The 12,500-nt window shown below is 33.0% G+C and overlaps 1 protein-coding gene across 1 annotated transcript in view; it reads left to right on the top strand.

The window, feature by feature from the left end:
- Positions 1 to 12,500, top strand: part of LOC137657747 (adenylate cyclase type 6-like) — an 855,043-nt gene that overhangs the window by 376,290 nt on the left and 466,253 nt on the right. The gene's annotated exons all lie outside the window — the stretch shown is intronic.

The following is a 12,500-nucleotide window of genomic DNA, read 5'->3' as shown; positions in this document are numbered from 1 at the left end:
CTAATAATTCACGAATAATTCTCTGTTTTCCACTACTAATAATTAATTAATTGTCAGTTGTCCACAATTAATTAATTGCCAATTGTCCACGAATAAGTGTCATTGTGATGCCAGTCTATTTTCTTCGATCAGTCATTCGTTGATAAGATATCCTTATGTCAGTGACCTTTTCCGTTTTGATTCCAGGACACTGTTTATAATTAATCACTTATTCTGTTATATGATATCTTGACGCCAGTGGCCTTTTCCCATGTGATGTCTGTTTATCCTGTTTATTCGATTAATCAATCATTGATGGGATATCTTGAAATCCTTTTCTTTGCTGATGTTATGCCAATTTTCTCTTTAATTAACAAATTAATTCTTTTTTTTTTGTCTTGAATGAACATATGAATTAATTAATCATTATAAGATATGTTATTATTCATTATCTTTACTTTGCAACTGTAAATCAATAAAGGAACTATATAATCTCTGGAGACATTCTTGGTCCGAACGACTGCTGTTGTTGCCCAGCGCGAGTTCAAAGCGCATGGCCGACACATTTTAAATTGTTTTTATTTAATGACATTCCTTGCAGTTGCTGAAGCAATGACTTGCCTCTGAGGAGAGTTTCCTCTTTTCTGGAGTTTCTTTTTTGTTATTTGAGCAAGAGGATTTTTTTTTTCTTTCGTAGTTACTGGAACAGCTCAGAATCCAGTAATTAGTCTTGTGATTGTTTTTACTTTGTCTTTGACATAAATTTCCGTAAAAATACAGTGGCTCAAACTTCGCTGAACACTGCCACATACCGGAAGCAACTGAAAACAACCCGTTGTCTCTCTAATAGATAGAGCAGTAGGTAGTATGTTGGCTAGGGCACCACCCACCCGTTGAGATACTACCGCTATAGAGTAATGGGGTCCTTTTACTGGCCAGGCAGTACTACATTGGATCCATCTCTGGTTACGGCCCACTTTCCCTTTGCCTACACATAACCGAAGAGTCTGGCCTATTCTTTACAGATTCTCCTCTGTCCTCATACACTTGACAACACTGAGATTACCAAACAATTCTTCTTCACCCAAGGGTTAACTACTGCACTGTAATTGTTCATTGGCTACTTCCTTTGTATAAAGTTACCTGTTCCACGCCATACCGTACCCTAATAGTTACCCACCATAGTCGAATAACTATTATTATTATTATTATTATTTTTATTATTATTACTTGCTAAACTACAACCCTAGTTGGAAAAGCAGGATGCTATAAGCCCATGGTCCCCAACAGTGAAAATAACCCAGTGAGGAAAGGAAACAAGGAAAAATGAAATATTTTAATAACAGCAACAACATTAAAATAAATATTTCCTATATAAACTATAAAAATTTAAAAAAACAACAAAAGGAGAAAGAAGATAGAATATTATGCCCGAGTGTACCCTCAAGCAAGAGAACTCTAACCCAAGACAGTGGAAGACCATGGTACAGAGGCTATGACACTACCCAAAACTAGAGAACAATGGTTTGATTTTGGAGTGTCCTTCTCCTAGAAGAGCTGCTTAACGCAGCTAAAGAGTCTCTTCTACCTTTATTATTTATTCCGCGTTTTATGGCAACGGGATAATAAGTGATTATAATGTAGGAATAAAGTTACAGTTATTATGCGTAAATAATTTAATTCCATTATATCCATATTTGCTGAAATTCTTGCTAATTTTTGGCTTTATTATTTTCACCCAGTTTGCTGCTGGTCTTTTGTTTATGACAACTTGAATTAGATTTTTTCGGTCGACCTCGACAACAGGGAGATGAGCGTTAACTTTAGGCATTTATTGAGAGATGATCAGGGTCTCGTTTTCGACAGGTAGTGCTTTCCCGGATGATCTGGTACCAAACTCTGATGAGTGGGTGTCATGGTCATTATTTGGCGACGAATTTAGGTCTTAAATCTTAGTTGTAAACTTCTAATTGTGTTTTAGATTTACTAGGATCGCGAAAAATACAAAGGGGAGAAACGAAATTCTCTACCAAAACGAACCACAAAGTTCTTGAGTGGCGAAGCAGAAGTATAAGCATCTATAATAAAAAACCATTAATACTTTGTTAAAAACAATACAGAAACTCCCCAAGCACTTAATCAAAACGGTGTTGCTAAAACGAATCAGCGTAGGTGTTTACATTAACACACTGATATCGGACTTGTAACGGCTCTCCCATGTTATCAATCCTATCCCATATCCCTCTAGACAAGGTTAACTCTATTTGGGGAAGGATAACCGTTGTTGCATTTAAACACGTCCCTGTTACATGCACGATATCTTTAGGGATATTCGCTCAGGGGGTAGTAACACCGTGATACCTCTACAGGTAAAATTCTCTGGTAAATCACTCGCAGAAATATCCCAAATAGAAACCTGCTTAGGGGAATTTCCCTCAGGACGACATGGATAGAGCCCAAAATAGATTTTTCCTATGTCAAAATCCTTTTTTGAGAAGGGAAACCTAATCCTACTTCAGATTTTTTTTTTCGTTCTTTTCCCAGTAACTAACAACGCGTTTAATTTTTTAAATCGTTCTAAATACATGGTTGTACGATATGTTGGTAAGACGGATGACAAGCAATGGAGAGTGTCTTTCTGCTGTTGTAAAATGCTTGCCCTGGATCCGAAGTTTGATAAGTGAACTTTGGCTTAAAGGGGTTTCGTGTGGGATGCCCGAGTTACATTTTTGCCAACAGGAGTGTAATGCAATCCTTTTGATGTCTTCATTTTGAAAACGATCTAAAGTGATGTGGTGGAATTTGTTGACTTTAATACTGTGAATACACATTCTTCCAAACAAATGACTTCTGTTCAGCATCCGCTGGTATTTTATGGTTTTTCAACATTTTTATAATTGCATGTTCAGTGAACATGCCATAGAGCTCTTTTAAGTCACTCTCCTCTGTGCCATATTCCACCTCAGTGCATTTGCTGAGAAATTGATGATAACGCCTTTCATCGTCCAGATATCATTGTGGAAACAAATTTTACGGATGGATTCTGCCACTGAAGAAGAGGAAGACAACAGGTGTCTCAGTTTCCCGTTATCAGATTCGATTCACTATAATGAACACACGTATGTCACAGAAGAATATTTAAGCTCTGCGAGTAAAGACGATTCTCTTATTTGTTTTCTGCCTCGGTAGACACTCCCAGTCTTTTCCTTGAAGTATTTGAATTGTTGCTCAAATTCTACAAAAGAACTAAAGTTGCTGACGGAGAAAACTTCTTTGAAGACGTCAGAGCAACCGGTGGCTATTATTCCAGCCATGATATTAATCCTCTTTGAAAGTTAACTAAAAACTGACCATCACAGATTCGAAAATGCTTCTTATGATAACGTTCTTTACGATGACAAACAATATATTAATGAGGTGAAGTGGCTAGTTATGAAACAATGTAACTTATCGAGTCTAAATAGAGACAATTCCTTTCGATTATAGGCAGTACCTTTGAGGTGAACTGGTTAATTATGTAATTAGCAGAAGAGAAAAGAGAAGGAAATGCTATCAAAACACTTATAACTAAGAGCATACGGTAACTCGTACCTATCGGATGCAATTACCCACTTATATATATATATATATATATATATATATATATATATATATATATATATATATATATATATATATATATGTATATATATATATATATATATATATATATATATATATATATATATATATATATATATATATATATATATATATAAAACTGGTATTTCTTTCCGGAAAAACCTTTGTGAAATTTCCAAATCTAATCCATTTAATCTGTCTGTCCTCGACTCACATCTTGCATAGAAGTTACCTGGATTTTTTTTTTCTTTTTTTTTCCACCGTCAGGGAAACCTTGTTTTGGAGAATGTCCACAACTCCGTGACAAGTAGCTGTCATGGCCGTCGACTTCCTGAAATGCAAATGACGTCATTTTGCCTATTTTTTTTTTAGGGGATGGCTTAAATCCCGAATGTTAATGGGATGGAATTGAGAATATCGAATTAAGAGCGATGGGATGGATTTTCGGATTGCACCTGAGTGGCTCAGAGAGATGGTCGGTCGGGATCCTTTGTAGTCGAGAAATGGGGTAAAAAGGCTCTTTAAAGATGAGATGCACCTTCAGCTCCCGTCGCAACAACATGGTCAGTCGGACCGAAAATACGTTAGATTTTCTTTTATTTAATTTTTTTCCAAGTATTTATCTGTTTTATATGTATTTAACTTTATTATAAGAATTCCTAAGGTTTAGTATATTCATTCTCGATATTTTAAAATTCATTCAAAAAATATAATCTTAAAACGAATGCAAACTTCATTTAATTAAAAAAAAATCATGACAGATATGAACTTAATGTTTATGGAATAAAATGCAAAGCCATAGAAACCCAATATGAGGAAAGGAGACTTCAAAAGCTAGTCTTCACCCTTTCCGCTCTCTGCAGTTTTATTCTGAACTTGAAATTCGCTCCGTAAGTCAACCCATTAAGGTAATTACCTGCTGAGGTTCACTCAATCTCGCGATTGATTCTCAAACTGCTGCAACTCCCACATTTGGCATTTTGGTTCGGATGGCCCAAATGTCTGCCGATATGTTTGCTCTTCTCAGAATAGGAAACCGTGAATAGGTTAGGTTGATGAAAATTGATGTTATTGATGTATTAGTGTACCCGACCCGTCAAAAAAGTCGGCTGAATATTTAGGTAGATATGCACACACATGCACACGCTTTCTCTCACCAAGGTATGACTCGTCTCCCCCCCTACCCGAGGGGTGGGGAGAGCTGAGCGTGACTGGAAAGAAATATTATATATATATATATATATATATATATATATATATATATATATATATATATGTATGTATTTATTTATTTATATATATATATATATATATATATATATATACATAAATACATACATACATACATATATATATATATATATATATATATATATATATATATATATATATATATGACCCGTGTAGACGAATTTTGAGACGTCGGAATATGGGTTTTCTTCATTTATTACAAAAGGTTCGTTCGTAAGTACACTGTACACAGCTACCCTCTCAGGTGAGGGACTTGTCAACTCGAGTGCTCACCAGCAACTAAACACTCCCTTCGGTACCAAACACTTGCTCTTTGTTATAAAGGGGATGTTGCTGTTGCATGAAATTTGCAGTCTTAAGAATTATCCCAAAATTATAGCATAGACGCGTTTAAAAGTTTTAATTGGGGCTGAGGAGATGAAATAATTATTTCAGAAACAGAAAGGAAGTTCGATGTAAATCACCTCTTAGAATATGAAAACATTTATATTGTCACACAACGAAATATCTAGGCTTACTATTACAGAAAATTTATGATATATTGTAATACAGTGGTATGGATTGAGGACTGTACAGGCTTTTGTTAAAGTAAATGTAAAATTAAATGCTTAATCTGATTTTATGGTCTAAACAATCACATTTGTAATAATAAGAATAATATTTTGCTTCAATGTATTCATAAGGTAATCTTGAGAAATATTTTTGTGTACGTTTTTGATAGACTTTTGTGGAAATATTGAAAAATAATTTCTGTTTGTTTTAAATAAACCTTTACTGGCGTATCACTCACTGTACAATGTCAGCCTATGTGGACACACGGATAATTGGTACAGCATTTGCCTAAAGCTTAGCTCGTAATTTTCATTTTTTTTTTCTTTCAAATAACTCACAAAAGCCTTTTTATATCGAGTTCGCTCTTGAATAGGATCTCAGACCCCTAAGGAAATTCTTTTTAATGATAGATATTTTGTCCCGGCCAAGGACTCGAACTTATGAGCGATAGAAATAAGGATTAACATTAGGCTATTTAGACCATTCGACTGTAAAGAGAGATAAGAATTGACTCCGATATTGCTGTATTTAATCCTGTCGATTTCAGGATTCGTTCTTAGAATCGGAATCCACCCATCGCCATTGCAGTTTGATGGTACCATTTTCTGATAATATATGTCTCTTGGTATTGTACGTTTTAAGTTTGTAATTTTTTTTTTATAATGTTCGATTATTTTTCTTAATAGGAAAACATGGAAATGCATCACGATTAAAATGAGAAGTATTTCCTCTTAATGCAAATTAGATTTTTAAGACATTTATCCTTTTAAATACACATACACACAAAAATATATGCATGTATGTATACATACTTATGTATGTATATATATATATATATATATATATATATATATATATATATATATATATATGTGTGTGTGTGTGTGTGTGTGCGTGTGCGTGATAAATGTATTCATTTATATATTCACGGGAATTTTTCACTGATAATCATTCAACTATGAAGACGTGTTTATTTTTAATCCGATGCATCTATTATAAGCGTATATGCGTAACAGCATTTGCTCATTGCAACCCCTTGGGTAAATGATATCATATTTGCTCACATTTATGTAATGTTATGTACATTCTTCAGCAAATCAGATGGAATTCTCCCCACCCTACCAAAAAAAAAAAAAAAAAAAGTGATTTGCGTATCCCGACTAAATTCATGTGAATGTGCAGGACCACAAATAGATTCCATTTAAATGGCTCAACATCACTGCTTTAAATGTGACCTTATACAGATAATCATTGTATTCTGATTTTTTTTTTGCATATGATGGATTGCTCTCTCTCTCTCTCTCTCTCTCTCTCTCTCTCTCTCTCTCTCTCTCTCTCTCTCTCTCTCTCTCTCTCTCTCTCTCTCTCTCTCTCATATATATATATATGTATATATATATATGTATATATATACATATAATCATTGTTTTCTGATTTTTTTTTGCATATGATGGATTGCTCTCTCTCTCTCTCTCTCTCTCTCTCTCTCTCTCTCTCTCTCTCTCTCTCTCTCTCTCTCTCTCTCTCTCTCTCTCTCATATATATATATGTATATATACATATAATCATTGTTTTCTGATTTTTTTTTGCATATGATGGATTGCTCTCTCTCTCTCTCTCTCTCTCTCTCTCTCTCTCTCTCTCTCTCTCTCTCTCTCTCTCTCTCTCTCTCTCTCTCTCTCTCTCTCTCTCTCTCTCATGTATATATATATATATATATATATATATATATATATATATATATATATATACGTGAATGAACAGAGATTTTACTCGCAAATCGTCTTTAAGTTTCACTAGCCAGGACGTCCATCCAAGGGACAGAATCCCACGTCTGAAACTGGCGGAGAGTGATTTTATTATAACTCTGGAAGCAAATTTTAGGGAAATGACTTGATTTTTATATGGTATATTAACCACACATCCTTACACACATACTATAAATATATATATATATATATATATATATATATATATATATATATATATATATATATATATGTATATATATATATATATATATATATATACGTATATATATATATATATATATATATATATATATATATATGTGTGTGTGTGTGTGTAATTAGTCTGTTCTCTCTACCATCCCTTATCAGAGCTCACTCGGTTGATAGGATTGTCTCAGTGGATTCTATCAATCTGAGCCGGGATTCAATAAGCACTTCATAGTGGCAGGTTCCAACGGATCCTACTGAGATACAACTATGAGCACTCATCCACACACATACTTTGTATACACACACACACACACACACACACACACACACACACACATATCCTGCATGTGTGCGCGCGTGTGTTTTCCGGAGCAGTGCAGAAGATAGCCTTTCTTTTCATCAAATATTTTCAATTTAATATTGCCGAATGCCTCGCTTTGTTTCCCTTCCTTGATCTTGGATTCTTTGCATATAAATGGCACTCACTTGATTCATATTGCGTTTTCAAATGTCTTTCCTTTCTTTTTTTTTTCCTTTTTTTTTTCTTATATAAACAGGAGCCTTTTTACATTTGACGATGGCAGAGACTTATGGATCATTTTTCTTGTGTGTCTTGGTCATTTATTGATTTATTTCACTGTATGCTGTATTTATTTTCGTTCTCCCCATTTTATGTTTTTCACTTGTCGGGTTTTGGTTTTATGCAACATTATTTAGGAAATTAATAGCATTTAACAGTTGATCCTTGTGAGGTCCTAAAGCTTTACAACCACAATAATAATAATAATAATAATAGTAATAATAATGATAATAATAATAATAATAATAATAATAATAATAAATGTTCTTATAGTGTCAAGAAAAAAAATAACTTCGTTAAGGAGACAACAACAATCACTAGAAATTTATTGGGTCCTATGACTGGCTAGACAGTACTACATTGGATCATTTTCTTTCCCTTTGCCTTCACATACACCGAATAGTCTGGCCTATTCTTTACATATTCTACTCTGTCCTCATACACCTGACAACACTAATATTACCAAACAATTCTTCTTCTCTCAAAGGGTTAACTACGGCACTGCAATTGTTCAGTGGCTACTTTCCTCTTGGTAAGGAAAAAGACTCTTTACATATGGTAAGCAACTCTTCTAGGAGAACGAAACTCCAAAATCAAACCATTGTTCTCTAGTCTTGGGTAGCGCCATAGCCTCTGTACCATGGTCTTCCCCTGTCTTAGGTTAGAGTTTTCTTGCTTGAGGGTACAATCAGGCACAGTATTCTATTTTATTCCTCTTTCTCTTGTTTTAATAAAGTTTTTAGTTTATATAGGAAACATTTATTTTAATGTTACTGTTCTTGAAACATTTTCTGTTTCCTTGTTTCCTTTCCTCACTGGGCAATTTTCCCTGTTGGATCCCCTGGGCTTTTAGCATTCTGTTTTTCCAACTAGGGTTGTAGCGTAGCAAGTAATGATAATAATAATAATGATAGTGAAAATAATAATAGTACTAATGATTATACTACTACTACTACTACTACTACTACTACTACTACTACTACCACTAATAATAATAATAATAAAAATAATAATGATGATAATAATAGTAATAATAATAATAATAATGATAATAATAATAATAATACCTCATAGAGGAAAAAGCTAGCGATATTTCTAAGAGACAAGTCGTGTTTAAGAGTCTTTGCTTCCCCTCATTCAAGAATGATTCGCAGCGTTAAATCGTGTGTTCGGCGCATCCCTATGACGAATCTTCCGTAGATAGACTTGATTTGCTCATTTATACGTTGGTAAATAATAAAAAAAAAATGCATTTTTATGTCTTATTAAAAGGGTTATAGTTACCTTTTATTGCTATTATTAGGATTATGTTTATTGAAAGGGGATTTGTTGACATGCATATATATATGTATATATATACATACAGTACATACATATGTATACAGTATATAAATGTGTTTATATATGTTATATTGATGTATCTATATGTGTATGACGTTTTTCTCCAGAGCATCACTTTCAGGCAATATGGCTTGATGGTGAATTTACGATAATTTTGTGTGTTTATATATATATATATTTATATATATATATATATATATATATATATATATATATATATTCATATATATATATATATATATATATTCATTTATATATATATATATATATATATATATATATATATTATATGAACTAGCATATAAATATTCCATAACCAGAAGGGAGTGGAAGGACGGGCATATCTGAGGCCTTCGTCCTGCAGTGGACTAGCAACGGATAATGATATATATATATGATATATATATATATACATACATATATATATATGTATATATTTATATATATATATATATATATATATATATATATATATATATATATATATGTTTGTATGTGTATAGGTACATGTATGAGTATTTTCCTTTATATATATGTATATATATATATATATATATATATATATATATATTTATGTATATACAATGTAAATATATACTGTATATATATATGTACATATATATATATATATATATATTATATATATTTATGTATATATATATATATATATATATATATATACACTGTATATATATACTGTATACATATATATATGTATATATATGTACATATATATATATGTATATATATATATATATATATATATATGTGTATATATATATATATATATATATATATATATATATATATATATATATATATATATACTGTATTTACATGTATAGCGAAATTACTGACAGCTAAAATTACAATGTTAAGTGTAAGTATATTACCGTATTTGTATTCGCGTAAGTAATCTATCAATTTGACAGTATAACTATCTGTTAAAATAGATTCAAAGTGTCCGTTCCCTCTCAAGGTTGAGATGGATAAAAAATTCGATAATAGTTTTTGATTATGTTCTTGTATAAGCTTATTTCCTTCAGTGCACATCTACAGCAAGGCGAACATATTACTTAGTATAGTAGAGGAATAAGCTGGAAATTACACTTTTAAATTTAGATATCTTGAGTGTAAATTTTTAGATATGTAAATATTAGACATTTGTTTAAACTACTTTGATTGATAAGGATGTTTTTTTTAACAATCTCCAAACATAAATGTATTTTATTACAAATGTCTAGAATTTCGGGGTATATAGAATAAACAAAATTGATAATCTATTAATAGTATATCCTGGGATGATAGTACATTATAAACAGCAATATGATTAATAGTTGAAGACATTCTTAATTAAATTTAATTTCAAATTATGAACAATGAGACTATAATCAGCATCTAAAAGTGATAGCAAATGCTTGTTGATTTATTTTGCTATCGAATGTAGTAAAATAACCAATAACCTTTATCAAAATTTCCAAAGTTAATTTTACAAGCAGAGGTTTTTAATTTCTATATTGTATTTTTCTGTAGTGGAATTGAAATGCAATGAGTGACAGCTTGACTTTGTGTGATTGCAATTCGTTGCTGTGCATGGATGATAGTTAGTCGGTAATATTTGTAAGATGTCTGCTATTGGTAACTAGTGTACACGACCCGTGAAAATAGCGGCTAAATATTTAAATAGATATGCACACACGCACATGCACACCCACAGATTCAACCATAACCACCCCCTCCCCCTTTTCTAACTATAACACGCTGGTTCGGCAATTTGTGGGAGAGTGTGGTTTCCTATTGTGCTTCTGTGGGTACCTCCCGCTCACCAGGGTATGATTACTCTTTCTCCCCCTACCTGAGGACGGGAAGAGACAGCGTAGTCATAGGTTTGGCAAGGCCGCTCAGCGTGACAGAAAAGCAATATACTTATGTATATAGAAGACGCTTGCTTTTTATTATTATTATTATTATTATTATTATTATTATTATTATTATTATTTGCTAAGCTACAACCCTAGTTGGAAAAGCAGGATGTTATAAGCCCAGGGGCTCCAACAGGGAAAATAGCCCAATGAGGAAAGGAAAAAGGGAAAAATAAAATATTTTAAGAAGAGTAACATCACTAAAACCAATATCTCCTATATAAACTTTAATACAAAAGGAATAGAAACGAGATAGAATAGTGTGCCGGAGTGTACCCTCAAGCAAGAGAACTCTAACCCAAGACAGTGGAACACCATGGTACAGAGGCTATGGCACTACCCAAGACTAGAAAACAATGGTTTGATTTTGGAGTGTCCTTCTAGAAGAACTGCTTACCATAGCTAAAGAGTCTCTTCTATCCTTACCAAGAAGAAAGTAACCCCTGGACAATTACAGTGCAGTAGTTAACCTCTTGGGTGAAGAAGAATTGTTTGGTAATCTCAGTGTTGTCGGGTGAATGAGGACAGAGGAGAATCTGTAAAAAATAGGCCAGACTATTCGGTGTATGTGTAGGCAAAGGGAAAGTGAACCGTAACCAGAGAGAAGGATCCAATGAAGTACTGTCTGGCCAGTCAAAGGACCCTATAACTCTCTAGCGGTAGTCTCTCAACGGGTGGCTGGTGCCGTGTCCAACCTACTACCTTAGACAGGAAAGGCTGTTTCACGACCATTTTATAGACATGGGATTTCATGCCACGAAGAAATTATTTGATGGTTATTATTGTGATAGGTTAAATGCATTATTAAAATTATTTTTTCCTGAGGCTGTAGATTAATATATTCCCAGACCCTGGTGAGTTTGATTAACCGCAAGATATTGCAAAACATTCCAGTTGAATATCAAGGACTTTTCGGGGATTAAGGAGAAATTGATTCGTTTACAAGTCTTGTCTAGTTATTGAAATAGTTCCAGACCCATTTAATTTCACTAAAGCTTTCGAGCCTTCAAAGTTACTCGTCCTAATTAGGAATTTTGCCTGCAGCAGAAAAGCTGAAATTTAGCCTGGGGTGCTCTCCTCGTTGCTCATTAACCACGGTATCCTTTCCGGCTGGCCCGGGATTATTACCCTGGAGCCTGTGCTGAAATGCCATCATTGATAATGATGCTACTTGTTTACGCTGTGATGGCTATTGTATTACTGGTTGTGATATTGTTATCATTATCGTTGTTAATAACTACAACAACAACTGTAATACTGATAATTATCATCATTATGACCACCATTTTAATT

The sequence above is a fragment of the Palaemon carinicauda genome, chromosome 18, assembly GCF_036898095.1.
Source record: "Palaemon carinicauda isolate YSFRI2023 chromosome 18, ASM3689809v2, whole genome shotgun sequence".
NCBI lineage: Eukaryota > Metazoa > Arthropoda > Malacostraca > Decapoda > Palaemonidae > Palaemon > Palaemon carinicauda.
Note: the sequence above shows the minus strand (reverse complement) of the source record. Positions and strands in the feature narration are given on the sequence as shown.